Consider the following 22,258-nt stretch of genomic DNA (forward strand, 5'->3'; position numbering starts at 1 on the left):
TGTGTGTGTGTGTGTGTGTGTGTGTGTGTGTGTGTGTGTGTGTGTGTGTACACAGACACATCTATATGTAATTAGAAACTTTTCAACTCATGAATATTTACTTAAACTAGAGCCCTCTCCTCTCCTCTCCTCCCTTTTCTCTTCATCCTCCTCTCCTTTTCTCTCACTGCAGCATATCAAAGTGTAGCAGCAAGCACCCCAGCATCCCCAGGGTGGCTGCCAAGACAGGTTTTTAGATCTGCTTTTCTAAAGGAAAGCAACTCAAAATAGGTTAACAATTTTGCTTTAATCAATCAAACATATTTACCTAGTTCAGGGGAAAAAGGTCAGCATCCCAAACTTCAGAGTATACAGACAGAAACATTTCAAGCAGCCAGGCCTCCAACTGTCCAACCATCACATCCATACCAAATCACAGTTACCAGGGAGGGAAGCATCAACATCTAGATTTTCTCAAAGCCTGGGGACTCTCAATGGCTGCCCAGAGTCTCATCTGGTCAAATCACACAACACTTCTCAAACTGAGTCCTAAATCAAAGTCTCACAACAGGGTTTATGTAGCCTTCTCCTGGGTCAGAGAATGTAAAAACCCTTTTGACCCACTGCCCAATCACAAAGCACAAAGGTGTGGTATTCCTGAAAAACAAGCCTCCCACCACAGGCTCCAAGTGTACTTAATCTAGGGAAGATCTTAAAAATTTACATTCCTATAACACAAAGTCTGTCTGCTTGTCATTGCTCCTCAGAATTTTGTAGCTCTGACCTATTGCTTGAACTTGAGTGGTATTGTGATATGTGGAAGAGAAAAATGACTGAATCTAAAATAGATGTACTGGGGGCAAATCAAGTACTCTGATTTCATTAATTTTCCCTATATGATACTCTAGGCAGAATTGTTTTATAGAAAGCATCACTTACTACTGGGCCTAGACTTCAGTGACTGATGAATCTATCTACTATACTATAAATTCCATGAGGACAATGATCCTATTTTATATAATTTTTTCATCCCCGCCATCATCTATAGAATAGTGAAGGCATATGGAAGGCACTTTATATATTATTGTTGAACTGAAGTTTTATTTTGGTTGAAACTAAATAAATTAGTTAAGGAGTTGGCTGTAGTATAGATGAGTAGTCCAAACTCACAGTAAAAAAGAAGGCTGGATGTGTCCACTCTTCCATTCCTTTAGCTCTGAGGTCTGGAGTTCAGTGTCCCATAGATATCACATTGCAGATGTTGACTTTCTTGATATGACTTCCCACTTTTTGATTAATTCATTTTTGGGTAATGTGCAACTCAATGAAAAGAATTTATTAATATCTTGCCCTTTCTGTTTTACTGATAAATGCTTGGGGCAGAATTTTCAGGTGCAGGCTGACATTTCACCTAAGCCTTTTAAGTTCAAAGAAGGGCACAATGACCGGAATGTTGAGATTTGAAGCCAAGAGAATTGTTGGAAGTTCCTGGGTATGTTAAGGATGTCAGTCTGGGCAAAAGAAGACTTGGCAGGGAGAGAGAGGCAGGGTAACAGCTGTATTTAAATATTTGAAGCATTGTCAAGTAGAAGGAGAGATTAAATTTATACTGCTGAACTCCAGAAAATAGAAATAGAGACAAAAGGTGCAACTTACAGGGATGTAGAATTTAACTTAATACAAAGGAAATAATATAAATATTGTTTACGTATTGCTTGGTGTTTTATAAAGTATATTTTATAGGTTGATTGAAGGATTATATAATATGATAAACAATAATGCAGTATGATATAATGCAGAGAAGTAGTATGCTATATAGGTAACTAGGTGACAGAGCATGTAGAGTGCCATGCCTGAAGTCAGGAAGACTCATTTTCCTGAGTTCAATCTAACCTCACACACTTACCAGTTGTGTGACCCTATGCAAGTCACTTAACCCTGCTTGCCTCAGTTTTCTTATCTGTAAAATGAGCTGGAGAAGGAAATGGCAAACTATTCCAGTATCTTTACCAAGAAAACCTCAAATGAGTTCACAAAGAGTTGGATATAACTAAACCAACTGAACAACTGAACAACAAAAGTGTGGTGTAGTTGATTGGAGATTGGTTTTGGAATCAGGAAGACTTGGATTTTTGTGGTACTCTTGACACTCAGTAGCTGTGTGACCATGGGAAAGTCACTTAACCTCTCAGGGTCCCTGCCAGCACCCTTATACTTTTACCTTGTACTCTAAGTTAGAGATGAGTTGTCAGTTTGCATCAGTGGAGAACTTCTGTACTCTAAATTCCCTGGACCAATGAAATCACAATTCTGAATGAAAGAGAATGAGAAGAGGTTGAGAAGGAGAGAGGAAGAGAGGAAGAGAGAGACATACACAGACAGAAATAAAGGGAGATGGAGAGACAGAGAAACACAAAGATATAGGATTTCACCAATGTAGGAACTTCTCTAGTGAGGAAATTACATATGCCAATTCAATTTGGTATCTTCTCGGTCAATTATGGTCTTAAAGAGTTGCCTAGAGCACTATGAAGTAAAACTACTTGCCCAGCTTCACATAGCCAGGGTGTGTCAGAAGTAGGGCTCAAACCAAGTTCTTGTTTTTTTTAAAAAACATTTTTAATAATTAATTTATTTTTAGTTTTCAACATTTACTTCTTAAAATAGTTTTAAATTTTCTCCCCCACCCTCTCCTCCACTCTCCCAAAAATGGCATGCAATCTGCTCTATTTTTACATTCATATTAAACATATTTTCACATTAGTTATGATGTAAAGAAGAATTAGAAGTAATGGGACGACCCATGAAAAAAACAAACAAAACAAAACAACGAAAGAAAAGGAGACCAAATAGTATGATTCCATCGGCAGTCAGACTCCAGAGTTCTTTCTCTGGATATGGACGGCATTTTTCATTGTGAATCTTTTGGAGTTATCTTAGATCCTTGCATTGCTGAGAAGAATTAAGTTATTAAAGTTAGTCATCATACAGTGTAGCTGTTACTGTGTACAATGTTCTTCTGGTTCTGCTCATTTCACTCAGCATCAGTTTGTATAAGTCTTTAGGTTTTTCTGAAGTCTGCCTGCTTATCATTTCTTGTAGCATAATAGTATCCCATTACATTCATATACTACAACTTGTTCAGCTACTTTCCAGTTGATGGATATCCCCTCAATTTCCAGTTCTTTGCCACCACAAAAGAGCTACTATTAATGTTTTTATACATTTGGGTCCTTTTCCTATTTTTATGATCTCTTTGGGATACAGAGATAGAAGTGGTATTGCTCAGTCAAAAGGTATGTACAGTTTTATAGCCCTTTGGCATAGTTCCAAATTGCTCTTGGGAATGGTTGGATCAGTTCACAGCTCCACCAACAATAGTGTTCCAATTTTCCCACGTGTTCTCCATTTTCTTGTTTTGTCATGTTAGCCAATCTGATAAGTGTGACCTGGTACCTCAAGAGTTGTTTTGATTTGCATTTCTCTAATCAATAGTATTTAGAGCATTTTTTCACACGACTATAGATGGCATTAATTTCTTCCTCTGAAAAAGGCCTGTTCATATTCTTTGACCAATTTGCCAACTGGAGAATGACTTGTATTCTTATAAATTCAACTCAGTTTTCTATATATTTTAGAAATGAGACCTTTATCAGAGATACCAACTGTAAAAATTGTTTCCCAGCTTTCTGCTTCCCTTCTAATCTTGGTTGCATTGACTTTGTGCAAAAACTTTTCAATTTGATATAATCAAAATAATCCATTTTGCATTTCATAATGTTCTCTATCTCTTGTTTGCAAACCCAGTTCTTCTTAATCTTAGTGCCTTTCCTCTGAGATTATTCCAGTTGTCACCCATATATCATGTTTGTACATAGTTGTTGGAATGTTCTCTTCCTAATTAGATTGTGAGATATTTGATAGCAGGAAATACTTTTTGCCTGTCTTTGTATCCCCAGTGTTAGTAAGCTCATAATGAGTGTACTCTATGTTACCTCTCTATAGCATGACATGATATGATATGCCATACCATGCATGCCATGCCACACTACAACATAACATTATATTATATAACATATAACATGTTTTCTTTTTTCCCCTTTTTATCTTTTTTTTTTTTTTGGAGTGGGGAAGGCAGGGCAAATGGGGTTAAGTGACTTGCCCAAGGTCACAAGGCTAGTAAGTGTTAAGTGTCTGAGGTCAAATCTGAATTCAGGTCCTCTTGACTCCAGGGCCAGCGATCTATTCACTGCGCCACCTAGCTGCCCCATATAACATGTTTTCTAAACAACAAAAGTGGTACAAATATGGGATGAATTGCCTTGTATTGTGTTGTATTGTGAGTTCTATATCACTGGAACTATTCAAGTTCTATCTGGATTTGTGTTTAAGGATAGGGACTAGATAACCTCACAGCTCCTTTTTATTTGAGAGATTCTGTGACATTACATATCCTTGGGCTGACTTTTTCAAAGGTCTGCTGTTTGTGATCTCCTAGAGCAGAGCTGTCAGTATACACTGTGGGTAGTTGACTGTCTTAAGAACTTTCAATGTTGTCACAGTTAGAAATACTTCCAGAGCTCAAAGTGTTTCCTAACCCCAACTCTGATTTCTTTGTTCTCTCCTTCATCCTTGTTGCACACAAGAGATATAATGAACCTGGAACTCTTATGTTATTGGCTTCAATCCATTGATGATCCACTACTCTATTATATTTGATGGAAAGACACTTGAATTAAGAGAACAATGACCAGCAAGTGGCATCTTACTTACCTGGTTTTATGTTCTGGACACCTAAGCTTAACACAATAAAGACTTGCAAGTGTGAAGGGCATGGAGGGGTGGGGCAGACAGGCCTAACACTGACTGATGGTTTGCTTTCTTTTATTCACTAAAATCAGAGAAGGCTGATGTATTCAGTGGCTGTGCCACCAGACAGCGTTCTCTGTCTAAATAGCTAAGCTTTTGGAGGATAGGTTTTTGCTTTTCCTGTTTAGGAATTAATACTGTCAGATATTACTAATGATTCATCATTTCAGTGCCAGGCTAGGTACTATCGGGCATAGTTATTATAAAATATAGATAGTTAAATAAGACAAAAGGATGAGGTCTATGCAGATTGAATATTTTAGGAAATAACCATGTACCAGCAGAGCTATAATTAGAAATCCCCAAACCTAGGCCATCTTCAGTTATGCATGACGGCAACTTCCAAAGATTCTGACCTGTCCTCCTAAGACCATGTGACTGAAGGTACAGTCATAAGTGGAGAAGGGGTGCCCATATCCTCTTCTATCTCAGCTAGCCTATGATTGTTTATCCTCTCCTGAGGTCTTCACCTCATGCCAACCTTATGGGGCGGGGGCTGGTATTGATTTTTAAGATGTGGAAATGAAAGTCTCTGGACAGTAATGAGGAAGAAGCATGCCCGTTACAGATGTTAGCACCTGGTTAAAGTCCTGACTGTCTCGCCCTAATTATGACTCCATGCATCAATAGACAGAAAATAAACTTAGCTCATAGATAATAGCATTTAGAGCCAGAAGGAAAGTTGCTTATCATTTATTATAACTTTTTTTTTATAGATGAGGAAAATGAGGCCCAGAGAATTACTCACACAAGGTCACACAGATAATAAGCCTTACCATGTGCTAAATATGACACTGTACAACTCTCTGGAGATAGGGACAGACATTTGGGATATAGGCTTCCTGCTCCTTCCCTGGAATTTCAGTAATTCATCATTAATGAAGATAGCTCTATGGATTAGTTGGAATGGCTCTGAGTGAAAAACTGCAATACTGGAAGAAACAGTGAAATGAACAGAAGCCAACAGCTGCTTTAAAAAAAAAATTAAGTAGAAGTTGCAATGACTGGTGACATAAGTGGAAATCCTCAGCGTAAGGAAGAATCAAGAATAACCCAGACTAGAGAGTGAGAGGAGGGAAGCTGTGCCACATCTGGAAAGTCACCCCACTGCTTGAATGAGCAGAGCAGCTTATAGTATTAATAAGCTATAAGGTGAGATGCTCTCTGAGAGACCTGAGGATATTCTAGTGAATCAATTATCTACACAGCTATAAAAGCACCTCCACTTTTGTAGACAAAGATGAGGACAGCAATAAAAGAGTTCAAAGGAAAAGGCATACTGGCTTCCAATAATGTGACTGCTTGGCTTATGGAAAGGGCTGACTGCAGATAATAAAGCTGTCAAGGTAGAAAGGACACTTACTAGTATAAGACCTGATAAGAAGACTTTCCAATATACTAAGCTTGCTTTATTTAAATAAGAGATACAAAAAAAAAAAGATGTGGAAAAAAACATGAAGGACCAAAGATTGTCATATCTTTTTTTTACCCAAAGTACAAAAGTGTGGCTGAGAAGAGTAGTGTTGCTATTATTTACAAGAAGCACATTTCCTCCTTTTTACATCATGAGAGGAACCAAAAATCTTGGTGATAACGATTCCAGTTGAATTTCACTGATAAAATGGTCCTAAGGCTACTAGCTTGTTAGACTAAAACCTTTGAATTATGTCGTCTATAATTTTCTAATTTTAGGAACTTTAATTTTTAAATTGTCTATAGTTAGTATACACAAACATCTGATAAAAGTCAAATGTTCCCATAATTAGACAGTGGACTGTAACGGAACTGTTAATACAGCTCTCTTTGGGACAGAAGCACATGAAAGTTACATGTGACCTCCCACATTTTTCTCATTCACTTGGTTTGAAAAGGAAGCTTCTTGGGGCAGCTAGGTGGCACAGTGAATAGAGTACCGGTCCTGGAGTCAGGAAGACCTGAGTTCAAATCTGACCTCAGGCACTTGATGCTTAACTAGCTGTGTGACCTTGGGCAGGTCACTCAACCCTAAATGCCTTGCCTCCCCTCCCACCCCAAAACAACAACAACAACAACAACAACAACAAACTTCTTATAGTAGACTTGCCCAGACTTGCAATAACATCTAGGAGTCTTAAGAGTTCTTGGAGACGCACACCTAGACAAAATAGACATGAGTTTGCCCATGTGGTCTCCAGGGAAAGCAGTTCATGGAGCCATCTACTTTGAGGATGGAATCTAAATTTCCTAGGCTGTGCAGTCCTGGTACCTAAACTTCTAGAAGAGAAAGAATGATTTCTTGGCCAGTGACAACCTTGGGTATTGCCTCTCAGTTAACCTAGAGTTAAATAGGTAAAAGATAAGACATTCAAGAGAGAGAAGAGGAGTTCCTGAGCAGCATGCCTCTTGGGGAAAGAAGAGCATTATCCATTTGGCCCTTATACCTTAACAGGAGAGTTGCTGAGTAGTAAGGGAATGAAATCCAAGGCATGGTCAGGAGAGACAGACAGAGAGAGAGAGAGAGAGAGAGAGAGAGAGAGAGACAGACAGACAGACAGACAGACAGACAGACAGACAGACAGACAGACCTTGCTGCTGTTGCTACTATGTTATTTTTTTGAACACTAAAGGTTTGATGGGAAAGGGTTTGTTTGCTTGTCTTTCTGTCTCAAAGTGAATTTACCATCTAGGGGATTCTAAAACATAGATAAGCAATATAAGTCACAAAGGAAATGGGTAGTAGTCTGTACAAAAGAGGGATTTAACCAGAATGTTGTAGGGTTAGTTTGCCTTTGCCCTGAAGGAAGCCCTAGGTTTTATTCCCTTCAGAGTAGTTGTATTGAAAGGGTTATTTCAGATGAACTAATTTAAGTTCTTATGTGTTTTCTGTATCTTTTTATAGGTTCTATGAATCCTTTACATATTTTAAATTTTTTGGTGGGATGAAATAAAGTCTGTCCTCTCCCCAATATGCTTTTGTTGCCTTGAGTGCTCATATAGGAATTGGGAATCCTATTACCCACATTTGTGGAAATCTAGAAATGAGCATAAATTTTTCCCCAAACTCTTTTCTCTTCAAACTTCCTACACCTTTACCTCTTACCTCTCCATTCTTCAGGTGAAGGCCTTACCTTTTACTTTACTGAGAAAAAAAATGAGGCATTAAAAAAATCTTCCTTCCTTCCTTCCTTCCTTCCTTCCTTCCTTCCTTCCTTCCTTCCTTCCTTCCTTCCTTCCTTCCTTCCTTCCTTCCTTCTTCCCTCCCTCCTTTCTTCTTTTATTTTATAAATGTTTATTATCTTTCTAGTTTGCCTTTGAGCTAACTGTCCTCTATGGCTGGAATGCCCTCCCTCCTCACCTCTGTCTGATAAAACCTCTATCTTTTACATCTATGACACAACCAAGTTACTCTAATCCCTAAAAACCCTCCACTAGACTTTACTACCCCTTGAACTATCTAACTTGCTTCACTTTCTTAGCCAAATTTCCTGAAGAAGCTATCTATGCTTGCTACCTTCATTTCTACTTTGGAATCTGGCTTCTAATATCATCAGTTGAATGAAGCCGCCATCTCCAAATTATCATGTTCCCTCAATTGCCCAATACAGTCTTTTTAAGTACTCATCTTCTTTGACCTTTCCACTACACCTGAAACTGTTGACAATCCTCTCCTCCTATATATTCTCTCCTCTCTAGGTTTTTGTGACACTATTCTCTCCTGATTACCTTTCCATCTGTCTAACCATCCCTTCTTTATGTTCTTTTCTAGTTCATCAGGATTCCCAGATCACACCCCCTAAATGTGTATTTCTTATAGGTTTTTTTATAGGGTATATTTCTTATAGGGTGCCTAGGCACCCCCTCCCTCCTCTTTATATTCTTTCTCTTGGTGACCTTATGAAGGGCCATGGGTTTAATGATCATCTCTAAACCTAAGACTCCTATGACTATGTATTCAGGCCTAGGTTTTCCCTTAGACCCAATCCCACATTACCAATTCCCTATTGATAATCATTTCAAATCATTTGAACTGCAATAAGGATAAGAGCCTGAACTAATCAATCAGAAGCCCCTTGGCCTAACAAATATTTCCTTCAACAAAGCCAGATGGAGATGACCTAAGAGCTTTTTTTCCTTTATTTATGACCATTAAGGATGAGATCATTAACCCGAGACACTATCTTGAATAATGGGACTTTTTCTTATTTTAATATTTTATGGATATATATTATTTTATGGTATGTTAATGGTAAAGAAAACACAGATATCCTGGGTCATAATTTCAATTTAAACTTTGTCAACTCTCTTATTGTATTTACCACCTATTCAATTAAGAAAATTCCTTTCTCATAACATGGTTAAACAGTTATGGAGAGCATAAATATGAGTGACATAGAGGCCCTGAGTTGGGATTGTTCTAAAACATATAAAAAACTCGTCATTCTCTTATCAGACAGTCAGAATTCACATTCTGGCTCCTTGTACATACAGGTTAGCTAGCTTCAGCTAGCTTTAAGGGAATAAACAATATAAATTTACAGATCACCTAGCCTGTTTGCCTCCTTTAACCAAACTTTCAGGTAGACACTACTGAGGTGTGTCTAAAAAATTTTTTTTCTATTATAAATTGGATATTTCTAAATTGATATCCTGAAAGCATCAAACAACATGTGCACAACACAATTTGTTATTTTTCCCCAAACTCACCCCTCTTCCAAACTTCCCTATGAGACAATAGTCACATTTTTTTTTTTTTGTTGAAAGCACCACTATTCCTTCACTCACCCAAGTCTTTTATAACCTCTGCAGTATCTTTGACTCTTTAAGGCTCCTTCACCTCAAATATCCAATAATTTGCTAAATTTTGCCTTTTTTTCTTCAATATCTCTTAAATTTTTGTTTAAAAATTATTTTCTTTATTTCATTAAGTATTTTCCAAAATAATTTTAAAAAATTATTTAGAAAATTTTTTGTTCCAAATTTCTTTCCCTCCCTTGTGCCCCTCTTTCCTCCTTGAGAAGGCAAGCACTCTGATTTCAATTAAATACTTGAGGTCATGTGGAACATATTTCCATATTAGTTAGGTTACAAAAGAAAACACAAATAAAACAATAAAAGTAAACAAAGTAAAAAAAAGTATGCATCAATCTGCATTCAGAGTTCATCAGTTTTCTCTCTGCAGATGGAGAGCATTTTTCATCATAGGTCCTTTGGAACTGTTTTGGATCATTGTCTTTATCAAAAAAATCTTTTATATATGGTCATACTCTTATGGTGTACAATGTCCTGCTTCTGATCACTTCACTTTTCTTGAGTTCATATAAGTCTTTTCAGGTTTTTCTGAAATAATATTGCTTAGTGTTTCTGAAGAATAGCACAATAGTATTTCATCACAATCATATATACAGTTTGTTCAGCCATTCCCCAATTGATTTCCAATTCCAAAAAGAGTTGGCATAAATATTTTTGTAAAATAGGTCCTTTTCACTTTTCTTTGATCTCTTTGGGATACAGACCTAGTAGTGGTAATACTGCGTCAAAGCATATGCATAGTTTTATAACCATTGTATGTAGTTCTAAATTGTTCTTCAAAATAGTTGGATTAATTTACAACTCCATCATCAGTGTATTAGTGTCTCAATTTTTCCACATCCTCTCCAGCATTCATCATTTTCTCTTTCTGTCATGTTAACCAGGCTGGTAGATGTGAGGTGGTATCTTAGAGCTGTTTTAATTTTCATTTCTCTATTCAGTAGTGATTTTAGAGCATTTTTTCACCTGGTTATTGATAGCTTTGATTTTTTTTCTTCCAAAAACTACCTGTTCATATCCTTTGACCACTTATCAATTAAGGAATGACTTGTATTCTTATAAATTTGACTCATTCTATAATCAGTATATATTTGAGAAGTGAAGTTTTTATCAGAGAAATGGTAATTTTTTTTTACATTACTTCCTTGTTTATGGTACTTTTTAAGCAAAAAATGGTCATCACAACTTTGGATTTATCAAAAACTAGATTGCAATGGTAATTTGCTACTGTATATTGTATACCTAATCTATTCTACTGATCTACCATTCTATGTCTTAGCCAGTACCAGATTGTTTTGATGATCACTGCTTTGTGATACAGTTTGAGATCTGGTATCACTAGACCACCTTTCTTAACCTTTTTCATTGATTTCCTCGATATTATTGAGCTTTTGTTTTTCCAGGTAGAATTTGTTATTATTTTTTCTAGCTCTATAAAATAATTCTTTGGTAGTTTGAATGATATAGCACTGAATAAATACATCAACTTAATTTGAATTGTCATTTTTGTTATATTGACTTGGCCTACCCTTAAGCAATTAATATTTTTACAGTTGTTTAGATCTGTCTTCATTTGTGTGAAAAGCATTTTGTAATTGTGTTCATATAATTTTTTCTGGGGGGAGATCATTCCAACATAATTGACTCACACCCATGCTATCTATGTAAACTCCTTTTAACTGCCCTAATAATAGTAACATTCTTAGAAATTACATGAATCATTTTTCCACACAGGATGTAAATAGTTTAACTGTATTTAGTCCTTTATAATTTCTTTTCATGTTCACTGTCTTATACTTCTTTTGAGTTGTGTGTGAATGTCAAATTTTCTCTTCAGCTCTCATCTTTTCATCAGAAATGCTCGAAAGTCCTATATTTCATTAAATGTCCATTTCCTCCCTGAAGGATTATACTTAGTTTTGCTGGGTAGACGATTCTTCATTGTAATCCTAGCTCTGTAGCCTTCCAGAATATAATATTCTGAGTCCTCTGCTCTTTAACATGGAAGTCACTAAATATTGAATGATTCTGACTGTTGCTCCATGGTATTTTAATTGTTTCTTTCTGGCTGCTTGGGGTATTTTCTCTTTGACCTGGAGGCTCTGGAATTTGGCTGTAATATTTCTAGGAGTTTTCATTTTGGAATCTCTTTCAGGAGGTAATCAGTTTCAATTTCTCTTTTGCTCTTTGGATCTAAGATATTGAGTCAGTTTTCTGTTATAGTTTCTTGAAATACAATGTCTAGCCTCTTTTTTTTTTTGGTCATGGCTTTCTGGTAGCCCAATAATTCTTAAATTATATCTCTTCAATTTTTTCCAGGGTAGTTAGTTTTCTGAGAGATATTACATATTTTCTTCAATTTTTAATTCTTTTGACTTTTTATTGTTTCTTGATGTCTCATGGGGTCATTAGCTTCCAGTTGCCCAGTCCTAATTTTTAAGGAATTATTTCTTCATTGAGATTTTGTACCTCTTTTCCATTTGGACAATTCTATTTTTTTTGCTTCTTTTTTTTTGGAAGGCAATTGGGGTTAAGTGACTTGCCCAAGGTCATATGACTAGTTTTTGTGTTAGGTGTTTGAGGCCGGATTTGAACTCAGGTCCTCCTGACTGCAAGGCTGGTGCTCTATTCACTACACCACCTAGCTGCCCCCCAAATCTATTTTTAAGGAGTTCTTTTCTTCAGTGAATTTTTGTGCCTTTTTTGTTTTACCAAGCTGTTAATTTCCTTTTCACAACTTTCTTCCATCTCTCTCATTTCTTTCCCCATTTTTTCTTCTACCACTATTAGTTCTTTCTTAATTCTTCCAAGAATTCTCATTGGGTTTGTGTACAGTTTGCATGTTTTTTGAGGCTTTGGTTTTAGTTGTTTTCTTGTTACTGTCTTGTTCTTTGTCTGTGTCTTGGTGTTACCTGACAGTATAGTAGCTTTTTATAGTCAAGTTCTTTTTTTGTTATTTGCTCATTTTTCCAGTCTTTGAACTTTATATTAAATTGGGCTCTGCTTATGTGGGGGGTGGTGATGCCCTCAGACTTTTTCATATTTCTCTTTTCAGAGCTAGTTCTGGGGTAGGGGTCCTACAAGTTTTCAGTGCTTCCAAAATGGTGTGATCCTGGAATAGGTATGGTCACTGCTCTTCTGGTCTATAGTCTGGTCTTTATCTAGGCAGGTAGCATTCCCCTGCATGGCAAGAACTCCTCTACACCTTGGAACTGTGACTAAGAACTGCATCTGGGCAATAGAGTTGCCAGTTGGTGCCAGCTGTAGCCAGTGCCAGAAATGGGTCCCCTATATTCTCTTTCTGACCAGTTGTCTGACTTCCTTCTCTAGACTTAGAACTTCTGAAGCTGTGGCTGCTTCTGTTGTTGCCACCATGTGTGTGCACTCTGGATAGACCTCCAACCTCCTGTGGACCTCGTAAGTTTTCTTAGGCCAGAACAATGTCTTGCCCTGACTTTTTATTGGCTCTGCTTCTTCAAAATTTGGTTTGAGTCGTTATTTTAAAGTTGTTTGTAGGGGAATTTTGAGAGTTTCAGCTCGGTTGCTGCCTCTAATTTGCCATCTTGGCTCTATCCCATTAGTAGGGGTTTCATATATGAAATTTCATTTTTTTAAAAAAAAAGTGACCCTATTTTTTTGTAGTAGTATAGTATAGTTTGTTGATGGAGAAACAGATATAATACAAAAAAAGAAATGACAAAAGTCATTTCTTCACTTCTCAACAGACATTTAGATAATGTTTTTAGAAAAGTTCAAAGTGATATTGATTACCCAGAGAAATGTTCTGCTCAAGTCCATGGAGAGACGGTATTGTATAATCCATAGGTCATAGCTTCAGATCCAGAAGATCAATAGTGTCTAGATGTCATCATCACTTGACCTCCAGGGTAAAGTGATCCAGGTAAATATGATTCTGTTTAGCTCAAGCTGACAGTGTGCCTTACTAGAACTAGAGACTATGATAAAAGTATTAACTCTTTCAAGTTGCATGGTGGTACAATAATGGAGGCCTAAGAATAAAAGCTTTTTCTTACTACGATCGAAACTTTAATATTAGAAAAAAAAAACCACCAGCAAACAAACCACAAGGCCTTGGATCTGGTCTCACAGTCAATTTTTCCTTAGAAATAAATGGAAGAGAAGACAGACAAGTTATGGAGATAAGAAACTCCAACAATCATTTATTTTGATACTGGGATAGACTTTTAATGTAATCAGTGTGGATACACCTTTTTCTAATGCAGACATCAACACAATGCTTTTTTATCATATGTAATTATTTTTTTCAAGATTTAGAGTCTAGAGGCCTTTACCACATTTTCATATCCCCTCAAGCTGTAGTCCTGTATCTCCCCTCACTTCCATAGACAAATTCCTAGAAAAAACTGTGTTGCCTCTACTTCCCCTCTTTTCCTTTACTTTTTGACCCTTTGTAATTTGGCCTCTAGTCCTATCACTCAACTGAAACTACTCTTTCAAAACTTACCAATGAACTCTTAAATGTCTTCTGATGTCCTTTTCCAATATTCATTCTTCTTAAGATCCTGTAGCATTTGGTATTATTGACCATGCCTGACTCCTGGATATTCTATTCTTTCTGTGTTTGTGTGTGCATGTGTGTGTGTGCATGCATGTGTGTGCACATGCATGTGTGTGTGATGCTACACTCTCTCTTGTCTTTCCTATCTTCTGTCTGCTCACTTTTTCTCAGTCTCCTTTACTAGGTCATTATCCATATTCCACCCAATTATGTGTACACCCAAAGCTCTGCTCTATGTCCTCTTCTTTTCTCTCTCTACACTATATCTTCACAAACCCCTTTAGATTTAAATATAATCTCTAAGCCCGATCCTCATATCTGTATATCCAGCCCCAGAATCTCCCCCAAGCTTCCATATTACATCACTAATTCCCTATTGGACACTTCAAAATGAATATCCTTTGACAGCTCAAAATCAATATATCCAAAACAGAACTCACAAACTTCCCCCCACCCCAACTTAGCCATCTCTTGAACTTCATTATTTACGTAGTGGCATTCCTATACTTCTAGTGAACACAGGTTTACCACCTCAACGTCTTCATTGATACTTCACTTTGCTTCATTCCACATATCCAGTCAGTTGCCCCAGCTTGTCATTTCTACTCCCATCTTGTATCCATACCCATCTCTATTCATATGGTCACCACTCTAGTTCAGACTTTTGTCTCTTGCTTAGATTATTAAAATAACTTCCTAATTAAACTCCTTGCCTGAAGTGCCTCCCTTCTCAAAAGACTTTGTCTTCCTCACAGCTTCCAAAATGAATTTACTGAGACACATTTCTTACCACATCACTCCACTATTTAGCCATTTCTGGCTTCTATTTCTCCAAGGCCAAGTACAAACTCCTTGGTTTGGAATTTAAGGCCCTTCACAACCTGACTGCAACCTAACTTTCCACTTTTAATAAATGTTATTCTCCCTCACACACTGATAGAATGCAAACTTACTAGAATGTGAGCTCCTTGAATACAGGGATTGTTTTGCCCCCCCTTTTTTTTTGGTATCCCAGCGTTGAAGTCAGTGCCTTGCACACAGTAAGTGCATAATAAATGCTTGTTTATTGGTTGAATGATAGTCTAAAGAAACTCTGTTTCTTGCTTCTCCTCATTCATGGCATGAAATCTCTCATCTCTGTGTATTTATTCTGTCTTTAACTTATCCTTGGCATGCCCTGCATCATCACATCCATCTCTTGGAATTCCTACTTTCCTTCAGCATTCAGGAATCACTTACTTCATATAACTCTTCCTGATCTTTCTAGTTTTTAGTAACTCTCTTTCCAAGATGCTGCTTATTTATGTATTTATTTAATATATGCCTACAGGATCATAGATTTGGAGTTAGAAGAACTTTGGGAGTCTATTAATTTTATAGATAAAACTTAGGCTTTGAAAGGTAAAATGATTTGCTTTTTGTAGTCAGTAAGTGGCAGAGCCAGGATTTAAACTCATTGGAGTCAGGAGGATGAGGAATGTAAAAAGACCATGGTATTTGATGATTAGGAGATCATTTGTGACCTTTCTCAGAATATCAGAATTTGAAGGAACTTCTGAGCTCATCTAATTCAACCATATCTGACTTGTGTCCCTTATCTCTTTTATATACCAAGGTAGTAGTTTCAGTAAAGTGGTAGCAATGAATGCCAAATGGTGAGGAACTAAAGAGAGCTTGGGTAGTGGGGAAGTATATAGGTAGTAGATACAGAAAAAAATTAAAGATATTTAGGGGAGAAGGAAATGATAAAGTGGGATGGTGACCATAAATGGCATATGAGGGTTAAAGAGTAGTTTTTTTTTCAGATTGGAGAGACCTGGGGATATTTGTGGACAAATAGAAAGGAATAAGTGGAAAGAGAGAGATTGAAAATATTTTTTTTTAAAGAAATTGGGGTTAAGTAACTTGCTCAAGGTTACACGGCCAGTTATTTCTGGGTGTGGTGGTAAGTATCTAAGCCCGGATTTGATCCCAGGTCATCCCAGCCACCCCTAGAGATTGAAAATATATGAGAGAGAGGTGCAGGTTGCTGGAATAAGGTCCAAGAAGACCCAGGTGGAGATGACATCAAAGGCATAGATAGAAGGTCTACCTATAGCAAAAAATAGGGATGGCTTTTGCTTTATAACACGAGGGGAGGAAAATATTGGATAGTTACTGAAAAGTGGGTTGACAGGTTGAAGAAGGGAGAAGGAACTGCTTTTTGGTGGTCTCAAGTTCCCTCAGTAATGAATATTATGAAGCCCAGACCACTCTCTAGACTTTGTTCTTGTGCTCCAATGCCCCCCATGTGGGTATCTCCTTCCTTCAATCCCTTCTTTTATATATTGTCCTCTACCATTAGAATGCAAACTCCATAAAGTGAGGAACTTTTTTCCCCCTTGGCTTTTAGTTGTATAGTGTCTGGCACATAGTACTCAATAAATGCTTATTGATTTGACTGTTATCTTGCAAGAGGAAGTAAAATTATCTGCAACAAGAATAAGTAATGTGTGTGTATGTATGTATGTGTTTGTGGTGTGTATCTGTGATTGAGCAGTTAGGAAAAAGGGAAGGAGAAAGAGTAAAGGCAGCAAGTCTGTTATAAGGCTATTTAAATATTTCAATAGCTCCTGAAAATGGTGATTAAGGTACAAGGAATAAAGAGGAGGAAATAGATGTGAGAGATAGGTAGAATAGAGCCTTAATCATGGTGTAGCATAGCAATCAACTGGAGGGCTAATGAAGGGGAACAACTTAATGGAGCAAGCAAACTGGTTTGTTAATCAGATGTCAAAATTACAAATTGGCAATTCAGCGTATTTTAAGACAAAAGGTAAAAATATCACAATTTAATCAGAAAAACTCTTACGATAGTTATGATAAGCGATTCTAATAATGGTTTCTTATCTTGACATACACTGAGCGCATATAACATACTCATCTTGGCAAACCTAAGGGAATACCAGGGTGGTGGGAAAGAGGCTCACTAATTTAGGATTTGCTGATTATCTCTACAATATAGAATCCATTCATGATTTCAAATGATCAGATATTTCACTTCAAAATCCAGTTGCATCTTCAAGGTATTTTATCAAATAGGCACTCAAAATAAGCATTTTTCCAAATTGTTTGTTATTAAGTAATTTAGAATATTTCCAAATGGAAAATTGAGCACAGTCCCGGGCCTTCATTCTGAATTTTGAAGGCTCCAGGTGGAGGTCCTGGGAGTGTTATTTACATTAATTCATGCCACTTCATTAGTAACCTCATCTGCAAGCACAGATTAAAAGTAATCTCAGATCAGTCTCTATCCTAGGCACACATAGATGGATTAAGGATATTTTCATCTATGAATTTTTTTGGGGGGGAATCTATATTGCTTCATTTTCCATTATTCAGATTTGAGGTGTAATTTTTAAATGTGCTAGTAAGGCCATGGGGGATCACTAACAATATCTTCTATATCACAAGTAATTTGGTTTATAATTCTGTGATCAAATCAAATAATCCTTTTTATACCTGATCAAAATTGCATCTTAGAGTTCATTTGTTCTTCCTCATAATTAGCATCACAGCGTGACTCTAAACCAAAGGGGTCACTGGTCGCAGAGCCATGGAGATTTTCTATTGGAAAGAAGTAAAAAGTAGAGATGTGGTGTCTGTTTTAGACAGAATCCCTTAAATGTGTGCTGGATTTAGACCTTAAATAAACTGGGTAGTTGGAAACCACCACCTATCTTTATGCTCTACCTCACATGTTTCCTATAAGCTATGATTCATTCTGAAAGCATAGGATGGTGGAGGGACTTTCACCCCAGTTCAACTGACTTTTTTTCCCCCTCCTCTGCACACCGACAGTTCCTGATGGTTCATAGCCACTACTATTTTCTGCTGTAAAATCCTAAGGAAAGATAATGACCAGCATTTGGGGTGAGATTGATGTGTGATTAAATTGTCGATCATTCTCAGGAGCAGGTCCACATTTTAAATCTAAATATTTTTCCATCTCATAAAGAAAGGGTGGATGGTCCCTTCTTATTACTGGTGCATGTTAACCTCTTGTGTGGGTAGCCTTCTTGGTACAATTTGATGGATAACCTCATTTGTCTTTTTGAAGTGTTCTGCATCATCGATTGCACTACTCCAAACCACCAAATACCGTGATTGTTATTTAGTATTCTGAGCCCTTGGTATTTGCAAAATGCTCATTCCTCACCACATCCCTTGGAGGTAGCTTGGTGTGATCATTTTCCAGATGAGAAAAGCTCAGAGAGATTAAATAACTTTGCAAGACTCAGACTGGGTCTGCCTAGGCCATGTGAAGTGAAATGTTGAGCAGTAAATTCCTTCAATGAAGACAGCTGATCTGATTGATTCAGAACACTGGCCCCCTCCCCCATCCTGATCTGCCTTCAGTAGGTTTTTTAATATGAACTGCCTTGTAATTGACTCAGAACTGCATCCTGGTTCCACCCCTCACTTAATTTTGCTTTTCTAGATATTGCTTTAGACTATAATAGTCAATAGAAGGTCCACCATTGACTCTTGTGGATTTTGTAGTTAATGACTTATGGTATGGAAGTGGGGGGTGGAATATATCCATTCTCTACTTTCCACTTCTCTATTTTCATCAATCAATAATTCAATCAACAATCACAAATATTTATTAATGTGCCAGGCACAAAGCCCCAAAAGAAACAGTTCTTGATCTCAGGGAGTTTATATTCCATCAGTGGAGACAATACACACACACACACACACGTATATGTAAAGACTTAGTAAATTCAAAATAAATACTAGATAATTTTGGAGAGGAATAGATTAACAGGCAAGGAGTCTGGAAACACCTTATATAGAAGATGATATTTGAATTGAACTTTGAAGAAAACTAGGGATCTAAAGGGTAGAAGTGAAGAGGGAATATATTTCAGGCATGGGGGTTGGCCTGTTCAAAGGCAATAAGATGGAAAATGTGGCATTAAAAATGGAGAACAGTAATATGTGAGTTTGACTATGCTGTAGAGTACATGAAGTATAGTAATATATAATAAGTACTAAAATGTAGATTGAAGGATTTCAAATGACAAATTCATGATTTATAAAGCCTGTATGTGTCTTTGTGTTTATATGTTTCTGTGTGAATCAAGTTTGTGAAGTTGTAGAGGATGGGAGAATGATACGTGAGAACTGGCTGAACCAACTATGGTATATTCATGTAATGAAATATTATTGTGCTCTAAGAGAGGATATGAGGGATTTTTTTAATTGGGGAAGACTTGTTTGAATTGATGCAGAAAAAGCATGTAGAACCAAGTGAGCAGCATACACAATGATTGCAAGAACACAAAATAAAATGATTCCAGAGACATCAAGATTCAAAGACATGCTATGAACAATCCTGATCTCACAGAACTGGATGTCTTCTCTTGTTGGAGAGGTGATGAGTTGCAAAACAGACATAGCCCATATATCAATTTATCTTGCTTAATGGTAATTCTATGTTTATAAGGGAGGGCTCTATAGTGAAGAGGGGAAGGTTATTGGCAAATAATTATACACATACCTAAAACATTTTTTAAAGAAAGTTTTTCCCATGATGCTTCATTTCAAGGGATCACTGGTCTAAGTAGTGTTCTTGGAAATAACTAGCCTTTTCCAATAATTACAATTTGGGTTCACATAACACCACTTATCCAACATTACTTAAAGTCTTCATATTTTCCTGCAATATCTCAAAGTCACAGCATGATTATGTTGGGTGAGTAGCCAGAAGAGAAAAAATAAGAAACGAAAAAGCTCACTTATAGAGAAGGTTTTATAGTTAATTAAGTACTTCCTTCACAATAATCCTATGATCTGGGTCATGATGTATTTTATGGATGAGGAAATCAAGTCTCAGAGAGGATGTGACTTACTCAAAGTCACTCAAACTAAAAAATGGCAGAGCTGACTTCAAGCCCAGTATCTTTTCTATTATGCCACACTGCCTCCATATTTAAGGTCTGATCAGAAAACAAGAGCAGAAAACAGTCCAGGTGCCTCAGCTTCCCCAGACTACCCTTTCTTTTCTGACATTCTCATTCACCCCTATTCATTTTGAGATACTAGATAGCCTTTGGCAAACTAAACTTTACTTAACCTTTAACATATGAATTAATATAATCATAAAGGCTTCTAGGTGTAACAAGAATGCAATATTCACAACACCCATGGTGGTTATAAATATGCTGGTATATTTGTGAATCACAAAATGTAGCAGACTTTCCACATGGAGGACAGAACCAAAGCCTTTATACAAATAGCAGAAAACCAAGTCCCAGAACCAGAAAGCTGAGTCCCAGAACCAGAAAGCCAAAGTCATTACAGTAGCCATAAAGTTGGTACAAATGGTTAATGCATTTAACACCCATGTTCCCAAGCCTTCACAACAGAACAGGCTCCCTCAAGCAGGATCCTCCTCTCTCACTCACAGTAGCTCCTCAGCCTGGTTCTTGGAAGTTCTCAGCAGAAATTCCCAAAGGAAAGGTCTCAGCAGAAGAAAGGTCTCAGCAGAAGCTCCAGCCTCCAGATGTTTACCCCAGGAAATTCTGCCATTCCCAACTGGGGCTTTTCCTTATATATGCCTTAGCTCCTCCCTGTTGTGCCCCTTCCTGTTACATCAGCAACTTCCTCCCAAGGTGTTAACTACTTCTGTGTCAATTAGATAGCTTAAACAAGGTGTTAACTTGAAACAAGGTGCTAAAAACCTGCTTACTTGCCAATACAAAGGGGCATGGAAGATCTTCAGATTCCATTAACATTACACTAGGTTAAAATTTATTGTTTTAATTAACCTTTCATTGTCTTTATACTCCACCAATAAAGAAGAATGCATATCCAATTGCATGGTCACTTCCCGTTGTCAATAAAAATTGTTATGGAGTATTAAGTAAACATACTTGTTTACATGTGTCATAGTGAGAACTGGCTTTTAAATCACTAAGACCTGGGTTCAAGTTCAGCATCTGACACATGCTACTTGTGTGATGCTAGGCAAATCATATGACTTCTTGGTGCTCTAGGTTATTCAATAAGACTATAAGTCACAGAGAAGGTGGCAACCTGCATGGTAGAGGGTGTTTCCTTATTCTATACTTCTCTTTATTAAGGAAACCACAAGTCCAGCCCCTATCCTTAGTCCACTCTTTCTTTCATCAGTTTTCTCTTCACTTATACAGGCACCACTTTGGATTTGGGCCTTATCATCTTTAACATCAATGATTGTAATTGCCTCCTAACTAGCTCCCCTTGTTGTGAACTTTACCCTGTCTGGTCCTTACTACACACTAATAGAAAAATATGCTTCCTAAGGCAGAGATTTTGCTATTATCACTCACTTGCTCAAAATTTTCAATGATTTCTTATTTAATAAGACTATGGACTTAAGCTCTCAAGCCCACATGTATACTAAGAGGCTGGATTCCCAAATCTAGGCTGTCTACATATGCCCCTCAGGGTTCTAGAAGTACTCTTGAGGGTTGAGTTATAGCTCTAATGATATGTCCCCATTATGGTGTGTTCTCCCCAGTGTAATTCACCATTAGCATCTTCCTTCTATCATTGATACCCTCCAGCAATTAGTGCCCTAATATCACTTAACCAATTTACACCATTCAGCTTTTCCTATGAAGATACAAAAGCAGGAGTTATAGAGCATTTCCCTGGACCACAATACCTGAGGGTATTCTCTTTTATATCACTCCAGGCCCTTGGAGAGTGGTCTCCAACTTAAGGTAGTTTCTACAAAGTATTCTTCCCAACAAGTTTACTTTGGAATGCCACACGACCAATGCACAATTTCTTATAGGACCCAGCATCTTGGCTGTGGGGTTAATCTATTGCTGGGCTATGTACCAGCCACTCTTTGGGTCTGTACTGGTGGACTGAAAATTCTTTCTTGAACTCTATCTCTGACCCAACCTGAAACAAAGTTGCAGCCCAGTTTGATGCTTCTGTGCGTTAGTGTGTAAAAGAATAGACCCTGTAGAGACAAGCAGTAGCAGAGTCATGCGCTCCCTGGCCACATGATGGTTGGTCTAGGTGACAAATCCAGGCCTGGGC

The sequence above is a fragment of the Petaurus breviceps genome, unplaced genomic scaffold (genome assembly GCF_028583685.1).
Source record: "Petaurus breviceps papuanus isolate PSGF00001 unplaced genomic scaffold, PetGlider_PUasm1.0 90977, whole genome shotgun sequence".
NCBI lineage: Eukaryota > Metazoa > Chordata > Mammalia > Diprotodontia > Petauridae > Petaurus > Petaurus breviceps.